Raw genomic sequence first — 20,709 nt, forward strand, 5'->3', positions numbered from 1 at the left:
ATGGCAGTGGTTTTGCAGAAAGTGTTCTACCAAATGTTGTCTTATATCAGTTTTGTGTATGTTTCGATAATGTTCTTGGATGCGGATTTTTAATGGCAGAGTGGTACTCCCAATGTAACTTTGTCCACACGGGCATGTGATAAGGTAAATCACGTTGGTGCTTTCACAGTTGATAAAATCATTGATTTTGAAACTGTGGCCATTGACTGCAACTTCTTTCATTTTTGATTTGCCCATTTACAGATAGAACAATTTTAGCAAATAAAAAAGCCACTTGGTTGCTGCAAGAAAGTAGTTTGTTTGTGCGTGATATCCAGGAAGGATGGGCACACGATGTCTCTCAAATTTTTACTTCTAGACAAACTAAATTGTGGATTTCCTTTTAGAGTATTGGATATGGTGGGATTGTCCTTTAAAAAGGTACCAATGTTTGTTCAAGGCTTTACGGATATGATGATGTCCAGAATTATATTGGGTATTGAAGCGGATCACTGCTTGATGTTCTCGGACTTGGTTATTGTGCAGTAATGAATGTCTTTCAGTGTCAACAAGCTGTTTTTGGGCTTTGTTCAGGGTTAGTTCTTTGTACCCCCGTTGTTTGAGTCTTTGAGTGATTGAATCAGAGTTAGCTTGAAACTCCTCAGTTGAGCTACAGTTCATTCTAGCACGTCGATATTCACCAGCTGGAATATTTGTAATAGTATGGCATGGGGTGACTGCTGGTGGCATGAAGAATAGAGTTAGCCGATGTAGGTTTTCTGTGTATTTTCATGTGAAGTTGATTGTTCTCAATGCAGATGGGTAAATCCAAGTATTCAATTTCTGTTTTTGAGATGGTGTATGTGATGTCAATTCCCCATTGATTGGGTGTCAGAGATTTGATGAAGGATTTGAGATGTCTCTTTGTCCTTGCCATACTAGCAGATTATCGTCAATGTACCTGTCCCACATAATTATATGGTTTGTAACATCCTCGGGTCTAGCTCCCCATAGCCATTGTCGTTGTCGTTCGACCTCTCTCATTAGGAGGCATGCATAAGGAGGAGCAAATTTTGCCCCCATTGCTGTACCTTTAAGTTGCAGATAGTAGTTACCGTTAAAGAGGAAATAGTTATTAAGGAGGCAAAATTCGAGCATGTCTAGAATCATTATGTTTCGTGCAGTGAGGTTGACGGATCTGGTCTGTAAGGCTTTTCTTATAGCAGCTATACAATCAGAGTGTTTGATCGAGGTGTTCGAATGGTGATATAGCTGGAAATGTTGTGATATAACCTCTTAGCCTTGAGAAAGCCCTGGCGCTACTCGCCGTATAGGGTGAAACATGTGTCGGCTGGACTCTATTCTGTGTTCAATAAAGTTATGAAAATTTATATCGAGAAGGGAATTCTTAAAAGAGATGAATGAACAAAATATGTAACAACTGAGTTTGTTATTATACTACATACAAAAGGATGGATTTAACCGTGCTATATTAAACACCAGTTTTTCAAAATACAAAGGAACATACGTTCAAACCCAATTTCAAGAATCTGAGGTAGAGGTTGGTCTACAAAGGAGGATGAAGTTGCTCATCCACTACACACCAGTACCTCAACCGGACAAGGATTCAAGTGTTGAGAGTTGGCAGTCTTGGGGATCTGCTCAGACACGAGGGGAGGGGAGGGGAGGGAGCCATATGCAAGGAGTACCAGTAATTGGAGCTGAATGAGCTATAAGATGAGAAAAAGAGTTTGAGTGGGATGTAAGGCAGAACAGAGGTTTAAAAACATGGTGAACTATTTAAGATATTTATACAAGAACGTTATGCCAGGTGGCAGAATGTGTCCACCTCCACAATGTCTTCAGTATATTTCATATTTGTCCACAACCCACATTCTACACCAGCAAGCAAAGGGGCATTTCACAGTGCCTATTAATTATTGTTGCAGCTGCATGATTTTTTTTAAAGATGAATGTATTTTTTCTTATTGGAATTCTCTTTGAAAAGGGTCGTGTTACCTGAATAACTTGATAACCATGATCTTTTTCATCAAAAATCTGATCTAGACTTACTTCGGTTGCAATCCAAACTACCACATATAACACTTTTAGGTACAATTTTTTTTACAGAAAAACACATCAGCTACAATACTCTACAACATAGTACAAACTTCTAAATAAACCAAAAGCGAGACATATTGGCTATGCCAATGGGTATTTCCCTTTCCCATCAACCCATTGTTGTTAAACGTTCTTTATCATCAACATTTGTTTGCTGAGGTCCAGATAGAAGAGGCCATTAACTATTCAACTTCTGCTGAATCTGCTAAAGCGGGATGTTGAGGAGTCAACATCCTTGCAGTGAGGATATATTACTAATTCTATGTCAGGAGCGGAGGCTTCTGATTAGGCTGGTCTTTATCCGTTTATTGTACTCCAGCAGCCTTTAAAAGTGTAAACATTATAAACAAACTCCATTTCCCATGAACACCTGGGAAAATGGAAACAAAAAACGTCCCATCAGTAACTGTCCAATCCCATGCCAGGACTCCTCATATCTTCCGGTGTTGGCACTCTATCCTCCTCTTTCTTCGCTGCTCCAGCAGCAGACAGATGAGTGCCTTTATTTTCTATGCATTTTCTAACTGAATTTTGACGATGTAATGTTATTGGGGTAAATGCGCAGTATACCGCGTTACAGTTTTATTGAGGTGACTGCATGTGTTTGCCGCGGGGACGATAGCCGTCCCTTACGCAGTAGTGTTTCCTTTGGGCTCTGTGCGCGGGCGGCCTCCCGCCGCTAGGGGACCGCGCGTACAGTGCTGCCGCTCTGAGGAGCTTGACCACCCCCGTGTGGTGCGAGTCGTTGAGGACGCTTCGTTGTACGTCGGAGAAGCGGCTTGGCGGTTTCGCGTACCACGGGGGAAGACCGCCGGGTATAATTGGCAGCGCTACGGATAAAAATACATTAATCAGAACCCCTGCCTGGAGCCTGAACACCCGCGAGCCAAGTATCGCTGAGTACCACAGAACCCAAAAGGAAGCGTTCCTTGGACGCGGGGGAGGACTCTGATGCATTTTCGCATTTAAAAAAGGCCTTTTTAGAAGCTAAAACCACTGATACCCCTTCGACCTCAAAGGAGGTTCAGACTGCGGATTTGAGGTGAGATCAAGACGATGTTGCCACAACCGACCCAGACGAGTCTCCCCAAACCTCAGATGGAGATGGGGATCCAGACCATTCGTGGCCCCCCCTCCCAACCCGCCCAATTGTCTAGTTCCGACCCCAGTTCAGACATGCTCAACCCGGACGAGCTGCTCCACCCACGCTCTTCGCACTGGGTCCTTGCTCCCAAAGTAGCAGCTTACATGGCGGCACGGCTGCGTAAGCCCCTAGACCAGGAGGTGCGTAGCTGTCTTCGAGCCGAGTGCCCGCGCCCCTCCTTGGAGGGTAAAGTTACGGTTACCCCGGAGATTGACCCTAAGACGTCCACCTTCCTCACCAAATTTGTGAAAGACCCCAAAACGGGCGGGTCATCTTCGGCTCGAAACCGGACCTGGTCATAGAATCAGACGCCAGCGGCCTGGGATGGGGGCACGCTGCGGCGATGTCTCTACAGGCGGAGTCTGGTCATCAGCAGAAAAAGGCCTTCATATCAACTGCCTGGAGTTGATGGCAGGTTCTTTTGCAGTGCGATGTTGGACGAAGGACAAGATTCAGTGCTGTGTCCTCTTGAAGATGGACAATGTGGCGGCAGTGCGCAACATCAATCATCTGGGGGGTACCAGGTCCAGGGCTCTGTCCGACCTGGCCCGGACCCTATGGGAGTACTGCCTATCCAACAAGATTTCCCTATTGGCGGAACACCTTCCCGGTTCCGACAACCGAGTGGCGGATTGGTGGTCTCGACACTGGAGGGACAGCAGCCTATGGCAACTTCGCCCAGACGTGTTCGAGGCGATAAGGGACATGTGGGGTCCGTTTTCAGTGGACCTTTTTGCCTCACGACTGGACAACCAGCTTGAACGCTACTTCAGTTGGCGTCCGGACCCGGAAGCAGCGGCGACGGATGCATTTCTGCAGGACTGGGGCAAGGAGAGGGGTTATGCGTTTCCCCCCTTTGCAATGATCATGAGAGTGTCAACCCAGATGAGGAGACAGCGGGCGGATCTGGTGGTTATCACCCCGATCTGGAAATCGCAAGCCTGGTTTCCAGCTCTGATGGAACTTTCCTGGGATTTTCCAATCCTTCTACCCCGCGTTACAGATCTCCTCAAGAATCCCCAAGGGGATCCTCACCACCTCCTCTCCACAGGCAGCATGTGTCGGATGGCCTGGCGGGTTACAGGCAACGCTGGCAAGTCCCGGGACTTTCGGAGGACGCTGCCGCATTGTTGGCCAAATCCTGGGCAGATCGCACCAACAAGAGATACCGATCCGCATGGTCTACGTGGAGTGGTTGGTGTCTGCGATTACAGATTGATCCAGTGGGGGCGGACATTGTCCACGTCCTTAACTTCTTAGCCTCCCTAATGAAGGAAGGCCTGGCTTACAGGGCAATCAATACTTTTAGATCGGCCATTTCAGCAGGTCATGTCCCGCTGGACAATCACCCGATTGGGGAACATCCTCTGGTATGCAAATTGCTGCGGGGGATTAGATTATCCGTTCCTCCGGAACCTCGCTACACAGTCTTGTGGGATGTCAATAAAGTTCTTAACCTGTTTCGGAGTTGGCCGTCCAATAAGTACCTGTCGAGAAAGCAGATTTCGGCTAAATTGGCAATGTTGCTAGGTCTGATCTCATGTCGCAGGGTCTCGGATGTGAGAGCCTGGGACCTTACAGGTCGCATTTTGTCCCCGGATGGGGTGACCTTCCATGTTTCCAGGCGTACTAAGAGTGATTCTCGATCAATCTCGTATCCTGCATTTCCAGATGTCCCTAAGTTATGTGTGGTTAGAACGCTAAAGGCCTATGAAGTGGCAACGATTGATATACGCCCACAGGGTGTCAAACAGCTCTTCATTGCTCTTACTAAACCACACGGGGCAGTTTCATCACCTACCATCGCGCGATGGGTGCGCTGGGTTATGCAGGAAGCCGGCATAGATACTTCCCGGTTTGGAGCCCATTCAGTGAGGGGGGCAATGGCATCTAAGGCCTTTCCCTGGGGGCTCGTCTGGAAGACATTCTAAAAGCAGCAGACTGGTCTTCCGACTCCACCTTCAAAAGATTCTACTTTAAGCCAGTTGTGTCTCTGGCCTCAGTGGTGGTGGACAAGCTTTGAACTAGCCTAATCAGAAGCCTCTGCTCCTGAAATAGAATGAAAAATTTCCTAGCTCACGTACAGGAAAGTTTCAATTCTATTAAGGAGACGGAGGCGAGGATTAGCCCACCCGTTTCTTCATTCGAACCCTCCCAGAATTCGGCGTTGGGATAGTAAGTAAATCTTTTACGATGACATGTTCACGTATCTGTTGTTGCAAGCTATGACCTTTGTGGTAATTACCTTGTCTGGTGCTGTTGATTGCCTTGGACAAAGTTTTCTTTTCGGTGGCTTAATGGGTTTCCTTGTACCGTAGGTTCCGATGCTGGCAAGCAGGAATAACGGGCAAAGGACTGTGGCAGTGTCGCAGGAAGAAAGAGGAGGATAGAGTGCCAACACAGGAAGATATGAGGAGTCCTGGCACGGGATTGGACAGTTACTGATGGGACGTTTTTTGTTTCCATTTTCTCAGGTGTTCATGGGAAATAGTTTGTTTATAATGTTTACACTTTTAAAGGCTGCTGGAGTACAATAAACGGAGAAAGAGTCAGCCTAATCCTCGCCTCCGCCTCCTTAATAGAATTGAAACTTTCCTGTACGTTAGCTAGGAAATTTTTCATTGTCATTCAGCAAGCAATGTGACTTCGTCTGCCACAGCTGCATCCACTCCACTGGCAGTGGCGCCCTTGCTGCCGGCTCCAGCACTGGTGTTCTGTGCGGCTAGGAAAAAACTAGCTTTGCTATACTTTGCTGTGGTTGCTCTGAGAGGACGCTGGGCTACGAGGCTTTGTGTTTTACTACGCCACTTCTCGCGGAACCCGCTGCGCGGGTCCCGCTTCGCTGCGAGCTCCACTACCTGGATTCCTGTGTGATTGCTCCTGGGGTTTGCCGAGGGTAAGGCAGGGCTGCGAGCGGAGTGCTAGCGCCGGCCAGGGACTACCTGTCCCAGAAGCGCCGCCGGACGGATCAACTGCACCTGGGCTGCTCTCCCCGCCTACCCCTCCCCATCTGGTTTATAATCTGTGCGCTTAATGCATCGTTGGGACGCTTTGCTGTGGTTGCTCTGAGAGGACGCTGGGCTACGAGGCTTTGTGTTTTACTACGCCACTTCTCGCGAAACCCGCTGCGCGGGTCCCGCTTCGCTGCCAGCTCCACTACCTGGATTCCTGTGTGATTGCTCCTGGGGTTTGCCGAGGGTAAGGCAGGGCTGCGAGCGGAGTGCTAGCGCCGGCCAGGGACTACCTGTCCCAGAAGCGCCACCGGCCGGATTAACTGCACCTGGGCTGCTCTCCCCGCCTGCCCCTCCCCTTTTACCCATAGTCCTACAAATTGCTTTGAGTAGCCCCGCTACACGGGAGCAACCGGGAGAAGCCCGGGACAAGGGCGGGACAGTCTGCGACAGTCCGCGACTAGCAGAGACTGGACTGGGCCAGGAACGCTGTCAAAAATACTTGTGAGTTAATCCGTTATCAACGGAAGTTTGTGATATCTCTGTAATCACTGTAGGTTATAAGGGGAGGTTTCATACTCTTTTGACAGCAGCGGCTCCTGGAACATAGGCTTGTTGTACATCTTGGGTCACTGTGTGTATCTATAGTTGTTACCAGTATGTCTAAACAAAAACAAGGTACAGTACCTGCAAACACAATAGATAATTATTTATTTCAAGTGGTCACCAAGATTAATAACGATAGAAGGTCCTCCCTGGGATTGAGCCCAACTTCTAGCACCAATCCAATTGAACTACCCCGAGCTAACCTAATTGAACCAGAAAACACTAGTGAAACAGTGGTGCTCTCCCAAAACAGTACTGAGAGCCCCGCTGATAATGTGTCCCCACCTACCACATCTAGTAATACTGATGAGGTTGTTCAAGCTGGCGTTGACCCGGACCTAGAAATTGTGGAGGACAACACCTTAATTCCTGTACCTGTCCCTGCGCCCAGGGTGACCAAAGGGCCCACCAAGGGCCAACCCAGGCGCGGTGGACTTCGTTCTAGTAAGAATAGACCCGCAACTCCACCTCGGAAAAATAGTGCAGAGGACACAGGGGGTGAGGACGAAGGCACTATGCTATGGGATGAAGCCAATATTAAGAAATTATTGGGAATGTTTGATCAAAAAATGAGGGGAATAATAAAGCCACTCTTATCCAAGATTGACCATCTTACAGATAAGGTTAACAAGCTTGAGGGCCTCTTGTTGAATACAAATGAATGCTTGGGGGAACTGCCAAACAAGGTAATAGATAAAATAGAGCAAATAAATCATAGGGAAGATGGAACTAGAGGAAATGGGGATACTCTGGTCCTGACTCAACCACTCATCCCTACCCCATGCTTAGCAACAAACAGCAACCTCCCCGCAGATCCATTGATTAGTACCGAGACAAATGAAGATCCTCTTGTGGAATCTGGACCAATGGAACTAGTTGTTGAAGCTTCCCCACTGATCCTGGTCCTAGCTAATGTACCAACTCTGAAGCACGACCAGATAGAGTCATCCCCAATCACTCTTAAGTAAAGCCCTATACTGGCTGACTAACAACATGCATATCTCCAACTGGGGCAAACAAAAACTGTCAGAGGAACTACTAACTGCCAGAAGGGTAAAATGGATGGGTAATAGCCCAAAGAGATTTCCAGGTGACTGTGTTGTACTTAATTTTAGAGGACCGGAAGTGTTGCCTGAAATCTTACCCAATCTTCTGCCCCCACAACGTAGAACATAGTAGGAGAGGTTTTATTGCAAGACCCAGTGTGCTGAGGACCAAATGGACCACAGTGACACATAGAAGGGGTGGGGGTGGGAGCGGGGGTGGGGTTGGAGGTGCCCGAAGATGTGACTGGGGTATAAACCTCGAAAACAGATTCACCGCCCTATCAAACTTAAACGAGTGCGATTGACTCACACATCAACATAATATGTTAGGACACTCCAACCCTGTGAGTTATATTAATAAGGAGGGTCCTTTAGCACTGGTACAGTCAGACAATAGTAAGCTAACATCTGATAGTAGGAAAAGTGTGGGGAGATTATTTAATCTGGAAGGGCATAGTAATTCAGACCGGGGTAACGGCAGTGACCCAACACTTGAATCGCATCTGGATGAAGCACGGGTTGGCCCCTTAAAATCGCCAACCACAAATATCTCATCACTGAACACAACCGTAAGCGATTGCCTAAGATCTGTCCAAACAGGGTCCACAGGAGATAATCCATCACTGTCCTTCATTTCCTGGAATCTTGCGGGGATAGCGAGCAAAGTAACATCACCTGATTGGTGTGCCTTCATTGACCTGCATGATATTATATTATTCCAAGAAACATGGTCACCAAGCCCTGTGCACCGGGTGGGGTACCTCAATTTTTTCATTCCTGCAGTGGCAAATGGTAAAGGTAGACCTTCAGGAGGCATGCTGATTTGGATTTGCCAATCATTGAATTGCATGATTAAACAAAAAATGCTTCATACCGGGGATATTCTGTCAGTCATCATTAGATGGAACAATGGTGAAGCCCTAGCCCTTTTTAATATATACGCTAGGGGGGTTAAATGGGAAAGTCCTCAGAAGTAATAAAGGTCCTTGAACAGGAGCTAGAATCCTTGCCCATAGAACAGTTTATTATTATTGGGGGGGGGGATTTAAACACTACTTTCGAAACCCTGGGACAGGAGGATAAATTTCTCGCAAAGGAAGAGGACAGTAAATGGGGTATCCCCCAGCTTGAGACTGTTGCAGTTAAAAGATGGAGTACGGTGGCTATTCAAGTGAAGAGCCTCTGTTTAGCTAGAGGGCTCAGAGCCGCAAATGGTCGCACATTCTCTGATCGTGCTGGAAACAACACGTTTGATAATGGGCGGGCACGCAGTAGAATTGATTATTTCCTGATAGATATCAGGGCTTGGAGTAAACTGGTAGATATGTCCGTAGTGAAAAGAATGGAAAGCGATCATAATCCGCTGTGCATGGTCTTTAAGCCCTACACAGAGGAAAGGGGGGGGAGCCCAGATGATGAGAGTGTGACCCTGGCTCTAGTAAGTTCAAATAATCAGCGCCATCTAAAATGGGGGAAGCTAGTAGAGGATGAGGGGAAGTTAGACAAACTCAAGAAAGTAGTAGGTGAGGAAGTAAACCGCCTAAATTCACTCTCACGTAACACCAACTTTCGAGATATTGTGATGGAGGCCCACAACAAACTCTCTTAGACTACAAACATTCTTTTTAAAACCAGCAAGTAGTAACAAGGGTAAAAAACATCAAAGCTGTCAGGGGTGGTATGACAAATGCTGTAGACAGGCACGTCACAAACTTAGTAGAGCACTCAAACTGGGGAATGCTGCTGCTGTAAGAGAAGCTAGGGACATCTACAGATGTACACAAAAGCAAGCAAAGAAGCGGTGGGACGAGGAATTATGGTGCGAGCTTAAACTTGCATGTGCGGCCAAAGATTCGAAGGTATTTTGGTCCAAGGTAAAGTGGGGTAGGGGAGGGTCGGCTGCCCCTCCTCAAAACCATGTTGCCGTCGATGATTGGTTAGAATTTTTTAAACCACAATATGCTCGTAACCAGTCGCTAGCTTGTGAAGCCCTGCCACCAACTGTTTATTTCAAGCACAATGTATTTAATGAAGATGATGTAAGTCTTGCCCTGGACTGTGTAACGGGGGGGGAAGAGCGCCTGGCATGGATGGTATACCGGCAGATGTTTACTTAAATGACAGAAATGCATGGTGTAAATACTTTTCTTGGCTTGCCAATGCACTGGCAATGGGTGGTGAAGTTCCCCTGTCCTGGAAAGGAGCGGAAATTATACCTGTGTTTAAAAAAGGGGATAAATCCCTTCCCTGTAACTATAGACCTATCAGTCTTATAGATTCTGCCCAGAAACTGATGGGTCGTATGGTTCAGAACAAGCTTCAAGTATGGATTGATGAAAATAATATCCTGTCTCCATACCAAGCAGGGTTCCACCCTTTGACAAGTTCTATAGACCAGGTTTTTTATTTTATTGCTTTGTACTGGAGGAATGTCACTCTAAAAAATGGTCCTCTGGGGGGCGTGGCCGAGACAGCAATGTGAGAAGACGTGTCTCGCCTGAGCTCCGTCGCCCCGCTGCTTGCTTCGGCCTGTTTCAGCGTAATTTCGGGGGACAGTCCGCCTCTGGGGGTCCCCCCCTGAACCACCGATCCCGCTGGTGCCTTCTCTGGGTGGCGAACGGCGGCTGTGGGGCTCCCAGCGGCAACAGCTCCGGCACCCGGGACCCTGGTAGTCGGCTGGCCGCCATCTTCCCTTGGACTCCCGGAGGCATATCCCGGCTGACTCCCGGGGTGAGGCCCGACACAGCGCCCCGGGCGAGGCACCGGATCTCCCCTGAGCCCAGCTGCTGACTCCCAGCCCCAGCAGAATCGCCCTATCGCCGGCGGAGCCGCGCCGGAGCTGACGGAGCTGGGCTGCCCCGAGCGGAGCGCGCTGGCCCTGGCCTGGGGCACTGAACCTACGCGAGCTCCCGGCTCCCACGAGGGACGCAGGCCCGGCCGCGAGGGCCCGCCGATACCCCTTGCAAGCGAGCCTCTGCAAAGCCACTCGTCGCTGGACACACACGGTGAGCCACAGAGCGCGCTGACCTCTCTCCCCCCCCCCTGGCTGCGCCGCTCCACCGACTGCCCTGAGCTTTCTGGCGGCGACTTGGGGTCCAGCCTGATCGCTGCGTGCGGGCGCAGCCCTGGTGGACCACGCTGACTCACCTTCTGCCTGCCTGGGCGCCGGGCCTTGTGGAGCTGCGACGCCTGGGGGGTCATCCTGGACACACTCTGGGCACCGCACAGGGGCAGCATATCGCCGGCGGATTCGCGCCGGAGCTGCTGAAACTGCGGCGGCCTTGGCGCTGAATCTACGCAAGCTCCCGGCCCTGCAAAACCAGTAGGCCCTGCCACGAGGACAACCCGGTGGCCTTTGCCCACGAGCTCCTGCACCGTCATCCAGCGCTGGAACCACCCGGTGAGCTACAGCGCGCTGCCATCCTCCCTTCCCCGGCTGCCTACCCGGGGGTCCAGCGGTTGCGGGGCCTGCCAGTTGATCTTCCCGCCTACTTCTCCTCCCGGCGGAGGGCCGCCCCACACATAGAGGAACCCTGCTGGGAGGCCCTCGACTGCCCTGCGCTTGCCGCCGGCGACCTGGGGAGAAGTCCGGTCGCTGCTTGCAGGCGGGCCCTGCTTCCTGGTGGGCTCCGCATTGTGTAGCTGTGCCCTCTGGCCGCCCCCTTGCTGAGGCACGGTCCCGCCAAGCCTGGTGGGCCGCGGACCGGGCGCACCTGCCGCACCTGCACGGGGACCCCGAGGACCTCGGCCTCCTGCTTCCCCCGCCGCATTTGGGGAGCTGTGACACCCGGGGGGCCCCCTGGACACCTCCTGGCTGCAACTCAGGGGCTGACCGGACGCTGCGCTGAGACCTGACCCTGACCCGGGTGGGGCATAGGGGCTGCGCCTTGCCAGGGGTATCCGGCAGCCTCCACCTGTGGGCCTCAGACCTGATCCACCGTGGGCCAACTGCGCCCTCCCACGCCACACGCCACCCCTGCCTTGTCTCTGCCTGAACCCACCGGTTGCGCTGCCTGCTCCCCCTCCGGCGGCCCTGAAACGTTCAGGTCCCCCCATCTCGAGTGAGCCCCGAGCCCTGCCAGCAGACGGACCACGCCACGGACTTGCCCTGCGACGCCTCGAGTGGACCATGACTCGCGGCAAGGGGAACAAACCGGACCCTCCGTCCGCGACGACCAGGGGGGCGTCAGTAGCTTCTATGTGGGGCAAAGCGGGCTCCTCCTCGCCTTCCGGGGGCCCCCCAGCAGCCTCGGGGGGTAAGCCCCTGCCACCAGCCGACTCACCACCGGTAACGCAGGCCTTCATGACCTCCTTCATGGCAGATCTGAAGACGGAAATCGGATCCCTCAGAACGGAGGTCCACACCTGCGTTAAGGAACTGCGCAGGGAAGTCACTGACCTCGGCGACTCTGGAGGAACAACACATCCAGCTCCAGATCAAGCAGGAGGATTTGGAAAACAGGGGGCGACGCAACAACCTCCGCATACGGGGTGTGCCACTTGGTGAAGAAGGGACTAACACCATGGCCTACGTGGCCCTACTCTTGCAGGCGGTTTGGGGCGAGGAAGACGCCCCCCCACCACGCCTCGACCGTGCTCACCGGGTCTTTGGAGCGGGAGGGAAAGCGGGCCTTCTGCCCGACATCGTCACTAGACTCCACTATTTTACCGAGAAGGAGGCCATCCTGAAGGCAGCCAGGGACAATCCGGACTTACAGTATGAGGGCCACAGGATCCAGATCTTCCAAGACTTGGCCCCCACGACGCTCCATAGAAGGAAGGTCTTCCGCCCAATCACCGAGAAACTACGGACCCTCAATGTCTCCTACCAGTGGGGCCATCCTTTTGCTCTCATCTTCAAGTGGGAGGGCAAGCGTAGGGCTCTCCGATCCTATCGTGAGGCCGCCCACCTGCTAGGCATGCCGGAGTCCCCGGACCACAGCCCGGCTCGCCCCTCCCGCCCGGAGAGGGCCCCCCCACGCCCGGATTGGTCCACGGTGCGCCCCCGCAGGAGGTCCCCCCCGGTGGACGCACTCTCTACTTCCCAGACCAAACAGGACATCATAGCACACATTCGCTCCCTCGAGGGCGATCGCGAGGAGCGGGCCTCCCAGCCCTTGGCTTCCGGCTCGGAGGGTGGGGATCGCCCCTCAACGCCGGACGAACTCTGATCGCTGCTGGTATACCTTGAGCTACCCCGAACACGCGCTCAATTCCTGGGCGCCTGGACTCGTCCTCACCTGCCACGGCGACCTGACCCCATTGTTCCGCGCATGGCTGGCACCCTTGGCCTCTCCCCGATCAAGCGCCATGTTGCTGCATCCTAGCACCCGGAGGGCGCCTGCTCGGGTTGACTGTCCCCCATGGACTCAGTGCACCCCCCGAACTACTTTGAGGCAGCGGGGTGGACGGGCTCTGAGACGACCTGTCTACATACTACACTTCCAGATCTCCGCTTCCCCCCCCCCTTTGTCCCGTAGGAAGTGACATTCCTGAGTTCGTCCAAACCCTTGGGTAGAGGATGTCTGGTACCTGGGACACTGTACTTTGGGCCCGTTGGCCTGTTATGGTTCTGTTTTTACTCTGTGTCCTTTTCTCTTTCTTCCTCCTTTCTCTTCCTACTTCTCCCTTGCGCGTCCCTCTCTTCCTGTTCCTTCCCCGTGCCTGCGAAGGGGTGGTATGGTGGGTCCTGCGGGGGATGCTGTGCGGGCGCTGTGCTGACGCTTCTGCTGCCCCGCCTGCGAGAGTGCTCACTGGGCCAGACCTTGCGCGACCTCCACCTGACTTAGCGCTATGACAGCGAACCTCCCCACTCCCCTGAAGGTCCTCTCCCTCAACGTCAAGGGGCTCAACTCTCCCAATAAGCGTAGGCAGTTATGGCGATACCTCCTGCACCACTCCCCTGACATAGTACTCCTCCAGGAGACGCACCTCCTCAGAGGGGACTCCGCGCGCATGGCACACCCTAGGTACCCCACACAGTTCTGGGCATCCTCTGGCGCCAAGACAGCGGGGGTGGCAATCCTCTGTAGGGCTGGCATTAGGCGGGGACCCGGGAAGCCCTTCAAAAGCGCTGACGGTCGCTTCCTCCGAACCACAGTACTGGTAGGCTGTGCACGGCTCACTCTGGGATGTGTGTATGCTCCCAACCAGTCGCAGGACAAATATCTCCAGGCATTACTGCGGGAACATTTCCCAACGGGCGACGCCGCTACAATCCTGGGCGGCGACTTCAACCTTGTCTGGGACCCCGAGCTGGACCGCGCGGGCGGCCCCCTTAACGGCGCAGGGGCGATGTCCGCTACCCTTAAGACGCGGCTCACGGACCTGGGTCTTGTGGACGTGTGGCGCTATCACAATCCAGGGACCCGAGATTACTCCTTCTACTCACATTCCCATCGGACATACTCCCGTATCGACTATCTGTTCACCTCCCTTGAATTAGCCCGAGACTCCCTGGCAGCCGCTATTTCTGACATCTCTCTGTCAGACCACGCCCACGTGGAGCTGTTGCTGCAGGACCCCCGGACCCGTGCCCCTCGCGAACGCCGGTGGATGCTTCCGCCATCTGTTCTTCGCGACCCGGACGACGTAGATAGCATCCGTGACGCCATAGACTCGTACTTTACCATTAATGACACCCCTGACGTGCCCTTCCGCACGGTGTGGGATGCCTTCAAAGCCACCATTCGGGGACATATCACCTCCTTGGCGGCGGCGCGGAAGAAGGAGGCGTACAAGTTGGAAACCGACCTGGCCAGTGAGATCAAGCTGGCTGAGGCCCGAGACCGGAACGCTCCCAATCGGGCGACGAAAAGAACCCTTGCTAATCTTAGGGGGCAACTCCGCGCACTACGCACTAACAAGGCGGAACTCTCCCTGCTGGCGCTCAAGCAACGGTACTATGAGGGGGGGGACAAGGTAGGTCGCCTGCTGGCAGGCAGGCTGCGGGCGCGCGCCGCTAGGGCCCACATTGCTAATGTCAAACGATCGGATGGCACCCGAGTCACCTCTGAAAGGGCCAAACAGGCTGCGTTTGTCGATTACTACTCCTCTCTCTATGCTGCGGAACCCACCTCTGCGGAGGCACGGGAGGCCGTGCTTGCGAACCTTGGGGACTCCCCGCTGTCCCCGGCATGCGCAGCCTCGTTGGAGGAGCCCTTGCGGGAGGAGGAAGTAACAGAGGCGGTGGGGGACCTCCCCGTGGGGAAAACCCCGGGACCGGACGGCCTGCCACTGGCCTTCTATCGCCTGTTCCTGACACAGCTCCGTCCGCATCTGTTGCGCCTCTACGGCTCCTTTTCTGACGCCACTGGCCCATCCCCTGACATGGGCATGGCAGAAATAGCCTTGATCCCCAAACCTGGGAAGGACCCTGATCTGTGTGCCTCCTACCGCCCCATCGCCCTCCTTAACACCGACCTCAAAATTTATACCAAGATCCTGGCCAAACGGCTGGATCCGCATATGCCGGGTTTGGTGAACCCGGACCAAGTGGGCTTCATTCGGGACCGCCAGGGAGCTGACAATGTTCGCAGGTTGGCGCACCTAGTGGGAAAGGTACACCATTGGAAGATCCCGGCCTGCCTCCTCTCGCTAGACGCGGAAAAGGCCTTTGACCGGGTCGACTGGACCTTTCTGAAGGCGGTCCTTGAGAAGCTGGGTCTAGGCCCCACCATGATCTCCAGGTGCATGGCTCCCTATATCGGGCCACAGGCTAGGATCCGGGTCAACGGCCACCTGACACCGCCGCTCTCGATCCACAGGGGCACGAGGCAGGGTTGCCCGCTCTCGCCGCTCCTGTTCGCCCTAGCGGTCGAGCCGCTGGCGGAGTTAATTAGGCGTGCTCCTGACATTCATGGCATCCCCCACGGGGGACGTGCTAACAAGGTGGCGCTCTTTGCGGACGACCTGATCCTTACTCTCACGAACCCTCGAGTCTCCCTCCCTGCGGTGCATGACGCCCTCACGCTGTTCGAGCGGGCATCCGGCCTTAAAATTAACCACACCAAATCTTGGGCGCTTAATCTCACTATCCCTGAGGAGGAAGTCTCCTCCCTGAAGGGGACTACGCCTTACCGCTGGGCGGACGACCACATTAAATACTTGGGTCTAGTCCTCACCCCCCAACTCGACTCGTGGTCAGCGAGGAATTGGGCTCTCTGCCGTAAGGAAGTACTGGCGGATCTGCGGAGATGGAAGCCCTTGATGGTCTCCTGGCTGGGGCGGCTCAACGCAGTCAAGATGTCAATCCTCCCCCGCATCCTGTATGTCTTCCAGTGTCTCCCCACCCCGATACCGGTCCATTGCATCAAACACCTCCAACGCGACCTCACATCTTTCATATGGGGGGGCAAACGGCCCAGATTCTCACAAAAAGTCCTCATGGAGCCACGTGACCGGGGCGGACTCGCCTGCCCGAATCTTCTTCACTACTACTGGGCGGCGCACCTCCGGTTCGTGATCGAGTGGGGTGCACGCGAAAGCGACAAACACTGGTTCCACATGGACCGTGTGGTTACGGGACGCACCATCTGGGACCTGCCCTGGCTGCCGCGGGCGGCGCGTTCCAGAAGTGCGTACATGGCGGTCCCCACGAGGACGGTTCTTGAGGTATGGGACAAAGTGGCAGTGTCCAAAGGTCTGACCACGTTCCCCTCCCCACATACCCCCATTGCAGGTAACCCGCACTTTCCGCCTGCTGCTCAGACCCGGGCGTACGAGAACTGGACCCAGGGTGACTGTAGAGTTGCAGGGGACTTTTTTCTTGGTGGGTCGCCTAAATCGTGGCTGGACTGCAAGGAAGAATTCAACCTCCCTCGCACCGCCAGCTTGCAGTACGCGCAGCTGCGCCACTGGACCACGGGAGACGATATGTACCAGGCTGCTTCCAGGGAGCACACTCCATTTGAGAAGCTGGCTCGCACTCTTGGGGGACTGAAGCGGCTCATCTCCCAAATCTACAATATCTTGCAGCACCCCACCGCTCCACCTACACATCCTTACCAGAGACAGTGGCAGGCCGCCACTGGTTCTGACATCACTCCGTCCCAATGGTCTAGACTCTGGAACGACATACCCAAATCCTACCGCAGCATCCCGCAGAGGGAGAACGCATACAAGATGTTAACACAATGGTACTACACCCCCCTGCGACTCAGCAAAATGTTCCCTGCCTCCTCGCCGTTATGCTGGAGGTGTGGCGCTGCGACTGGCGACTTCATACACATCTGGTGGTCGTGCACTGCCCTGGCTGTCTTTTGGAAAGAGGTCCTCAGTCACATTAAGGAGGTGTTGGGCTTCCCTCTCCCGGAGGAGGTTTGCACACTACTGCTAGGCGTACGACCCCCTGTACTTAAAGCACTCACGCGCAGCGACTGGATCCTCACCCTCCACATGCTAGGCGCTGCCAAACAACTTATTGCCCTGTACTGGAAGAGGGTCAAGCCACCACCAATAGCCTCCTGGTTTGTGCGTCTCTGGCAGGTCCTGACCATGGAACTCCTTACGGCTCGGATACAGTCAAGGGGGGTGCGCTTTAAGGCGGTGTGGGAACCTCTTGTGCGTCACCTGTGCTCCATTAGCTATGCCCGCCACATGCCTCCCAGACTCCGCGCCCTGCAACTGTTTGAGGACGCCCTTGCCCCCGCCGACCCAAGCAGGCTTGGCCCATAGTCGTCTCCCCCCCCAGTGCTGGTTAGCGTCTTAGGCCCATGGTAGACGAACGCAGGCACGCCTCTCTGGCCCCTCTTCGCCCCACTCCTGCTCTCCCGTTTCCGACTTTCACTTTCCTCCTGCCTTGCCACTTTGGCTTCCGCCCCCCTTCGGGGCAGTTTGGTCCCTGTTGGGCCGTTGAAAATGTGACACCATTGCTCTCCTCTCCACAAGCGCCTCCACCGCCCTGTGGCACACTGCTGGCACACGGCTACTCCTTGCTTTCTGCTCCCTTAAGCCACGCGGCCGGCCCTCCCAGGGGTTGTAGGCAGGGCGCTGTGTTAAAAACTTCATCTCCCCTGGTTACCTGCTCCTAATGCCGATTTTCCCTCTAAACGCGGCCGGCCCTGATGAGGGGTTGTAGGCTTATCGCAGTGTTCACAATAAAAACAGATTTGAAAAAAAAAAAAAAAAAAAAAAAAAAAAAAATGGTCCTCTGTATGCTGTCTTTGTGGACCTAAAGTCAGCTTTTGACTTGGTCCCCAGGGACAAGCTTTGGAAAGTCTTAGCCGACGCAGGGATTAGCCAGGAACTTCTCACACTCATTGTACGATTGCATGAAAACAACTATGCCAAAATTAGATGGGGGTCACAGGGAGAAGTAACTGAGCCCTTCCCGGTAGAGCGCGGGGTGAGGCAAGGTTGCGTCCTAGCGCCTACACTGTTCTCGATATACATAAATGGCATAGTAGACTTTCTGAGAATGTCCCCCTCTGATGCCCCAACAATAGCTGGCTCGCGTGTTCCCGTCCTTATGTTTGCGGATGACACGCTTATATTATCACGCACACCAAGCGGTCTCCAAAAGGCGGTAAATGCATTCGGGGAGTTCTGTGACTTGAGAGGTTTAGAATTAAATACTAGCAAGACAAAGTTTATGTGCATGAACTGCCGGACATTATTTAAAGGTACAATCACCTATAAAGGCACTCCCCTTGAGCAAGTAGATGCTTTTACCTACCTTGGAATAACTCTTCAGGGGAACATGAAATGGAAGACACACACAGATACTGCAGTACTAAAGTTCAGTCAAATAGTAGGAGCAATACTATCAAAACACAGAGCTTCTCCAACTAAACCGGTAAATTGTGTACTTGAGATCTACCAAATGAAAGCAATAAGTGCCAGTTTATATGGTTCAGAGTTATGGGGATTTAGTAACCTAGCAAACCTGACCACAGCAGAAAATAAGTTCCTTAAGGGTCTGGTAGGGGTGCCGCAAAGTACGCCTACAGTTCCCTTAAAACTGGATCTTGGTAGGAAAAATATTGCGGACCTAGCGAGGTTGCGTCCACTGTTATATTGGAGGCGGCTAATGGTGACCCCGGAGTTAGCCCACTATGCCACAGCGTTGACAGATGTGGATTCATTTGACCAGTTTCATAAAATAGCCTGGTTGAAAGAACTACGAGGGTTATTGACAGAGCTAAGACTAGACCACCTGTGGGGTAACCCAGATGTGTCTTGTTTTCCCTCAAAGACCGAGCTAAAACTGATGTATTGGGAGATGGTGAATTTTAGAACTTTTGCCAAAAGTACTAGCTGTTCGATGTCGAGACGTTTTGTGGACTTAAAAATGTGTCCTCTGTGTGAAGCATATTGGGACCTGATTGAGAAGCCCCACGACAGAAAACTGTACTTTCAGTTTAGAGTTGGATCTCTCCCAGTTAACGTGTTTAAAAAGAAATGGTCTACATCTTGGGATGAGCATTGTTACCACTGCAAAGATAAAGCTGAGCATGTCTCCCATATATTGTTTTGTTGCCCTTTATATGCAAACCCACAGCATAAATGGATAAGACCTGTCTGCCTCAACATGGGGACACGTAACCAAGCGGCGGCACTTAGAATTCTGGAGACTGATTGTTCTCCATTATTCGTAATTGCTGTTGCAAAGTTCTTGTCCTGAGTTCGGGCGATCCGAACACGCACTTTACTAGGAAAAGCGCTGTGATGTATTGATGACTATATTTTTTTATAAAGTTTTTATATGTGAGTAAAGATCAATGTCGATCTTAATAATGTATAAAAGCTTGCTGTATTCGACTTATAAATGTTTAATTCTTGTTTTAATTTTGTGTATGTAGATCAGTATTTATTGTATTGTATAGTGGTAGGGTGGAAATGCTTTTATGACTGATGTCGAATAAAGCTTTGAAATTTGAATTTGACATTACATATTTCATTTTAGATGCCAGATACGCTTCCCCCATAATTTTTTATGTCAATATACAACCACAATACATCACTAGGGTTTGGTTATCACTATGGCCATATTGTTGGTTGGCAATGTTTGAAAAGCAAGGTGGCCAAGCCAACCAAAAACATTTTGTAATGGAGGGGCAGAAGCTACTATGATGAATCTCAGTCAATGAAGCACAATGAAGGGGTGGAATAATTGATCAACGAAGGACATATGGTCTTGGTTGGGAAATGAAATGGGGCGGTCCTCATACTTAGAGCCATGCTGCACTGTCATCAAATGCTGGTACACTCTAAAAAGAAAAATACATACACAGCATTGGGGGGGGGGGGGTCAACCATGACAATGGTCACTCTTGTTTTACTACATCCTATCTTGGGCATGCAATTGTCAAAGTAGAGTAGTAGTACCTGACCTGAAATGGGTTCCCCGAGTCTTACTGTACTACCAGTCCACAAGATATGTAAGGCGAGAGGGAAATCTTACTGACAAACAGAAGAAAGGAAGTTACAGAACAAACAGGCTAGTACAGACAGTTAGCTTTCAAGTACAGAAGCTTGAACTATAGAAAATAAGTAAATAGGATAATGCAGGGATAAGAAGAATTTAGGCAACAAACACATAAAATGAAGGAGTTGGGAACCAATTAAGAGACAGGCACGGCAAAAAGGGAAATAATAATATTAACAACAGGAGGACTTACTCAGGCCAGCAGATACATCTGCTAAGGCACTTGTGGAGACAGTGGCACCTCGAGCTCCTTTGCCCACCTCGCTGAATACTCCAGGCCCATCCCTCTTCTTGCTCCTGGATGCTGATGTAAGAAACACATAAAATAAGATTAGTGGTACAATTAATAATAATCTACCCAAAAATATTTTGACACGGAAAGGCAAACACACTAACACTGAACTTTTCTAAATCAGATTGTGTATAGTACTACTA

General features: G+C 52.1%; 1 protein-coding gene across 3 annotated transcripts in view; it reads right to left on the bottom strand.

Annotated features, from left to right (window-relative positions):
- Positions 1-20,709, bottom strand: part of CRYZ (crystallin zeta) — a 326,836-nt gene that overhangs the window by 292,535 nt on the left and 13,592 nt on the right. Inside the window, exon 1 of one of the 3 annotated variants that reach the window (XM_086953871.1) lies at positions 20,468-20,578. The exons of the other annotated variants lie outside the window; for them this stretch is intronic. The gene's annotated coding sequence lies outside the window, so the exon portion shown is untranslated. Of the gene's footprint in view, positions 1-20,467; positions 20,579-20,709 lie in introns of those variants that run through there. 3 annotated transcript variants of the gene reach the window in all.

Source organism: Lissotriton vulgaris, chromosome 1_1 (assembly GCF_964263255.1).
Source record: "Lissotriton vulgaris chromosome 1_1, aLisVul1.2, whole genome shotgun sequence".
Lineage (NCBI taxonomy): Eukaryota > Metazoa > Chordata > Amphibia > Caudata > Salamandridae > Lissotriton > Lissotriton vulgaris.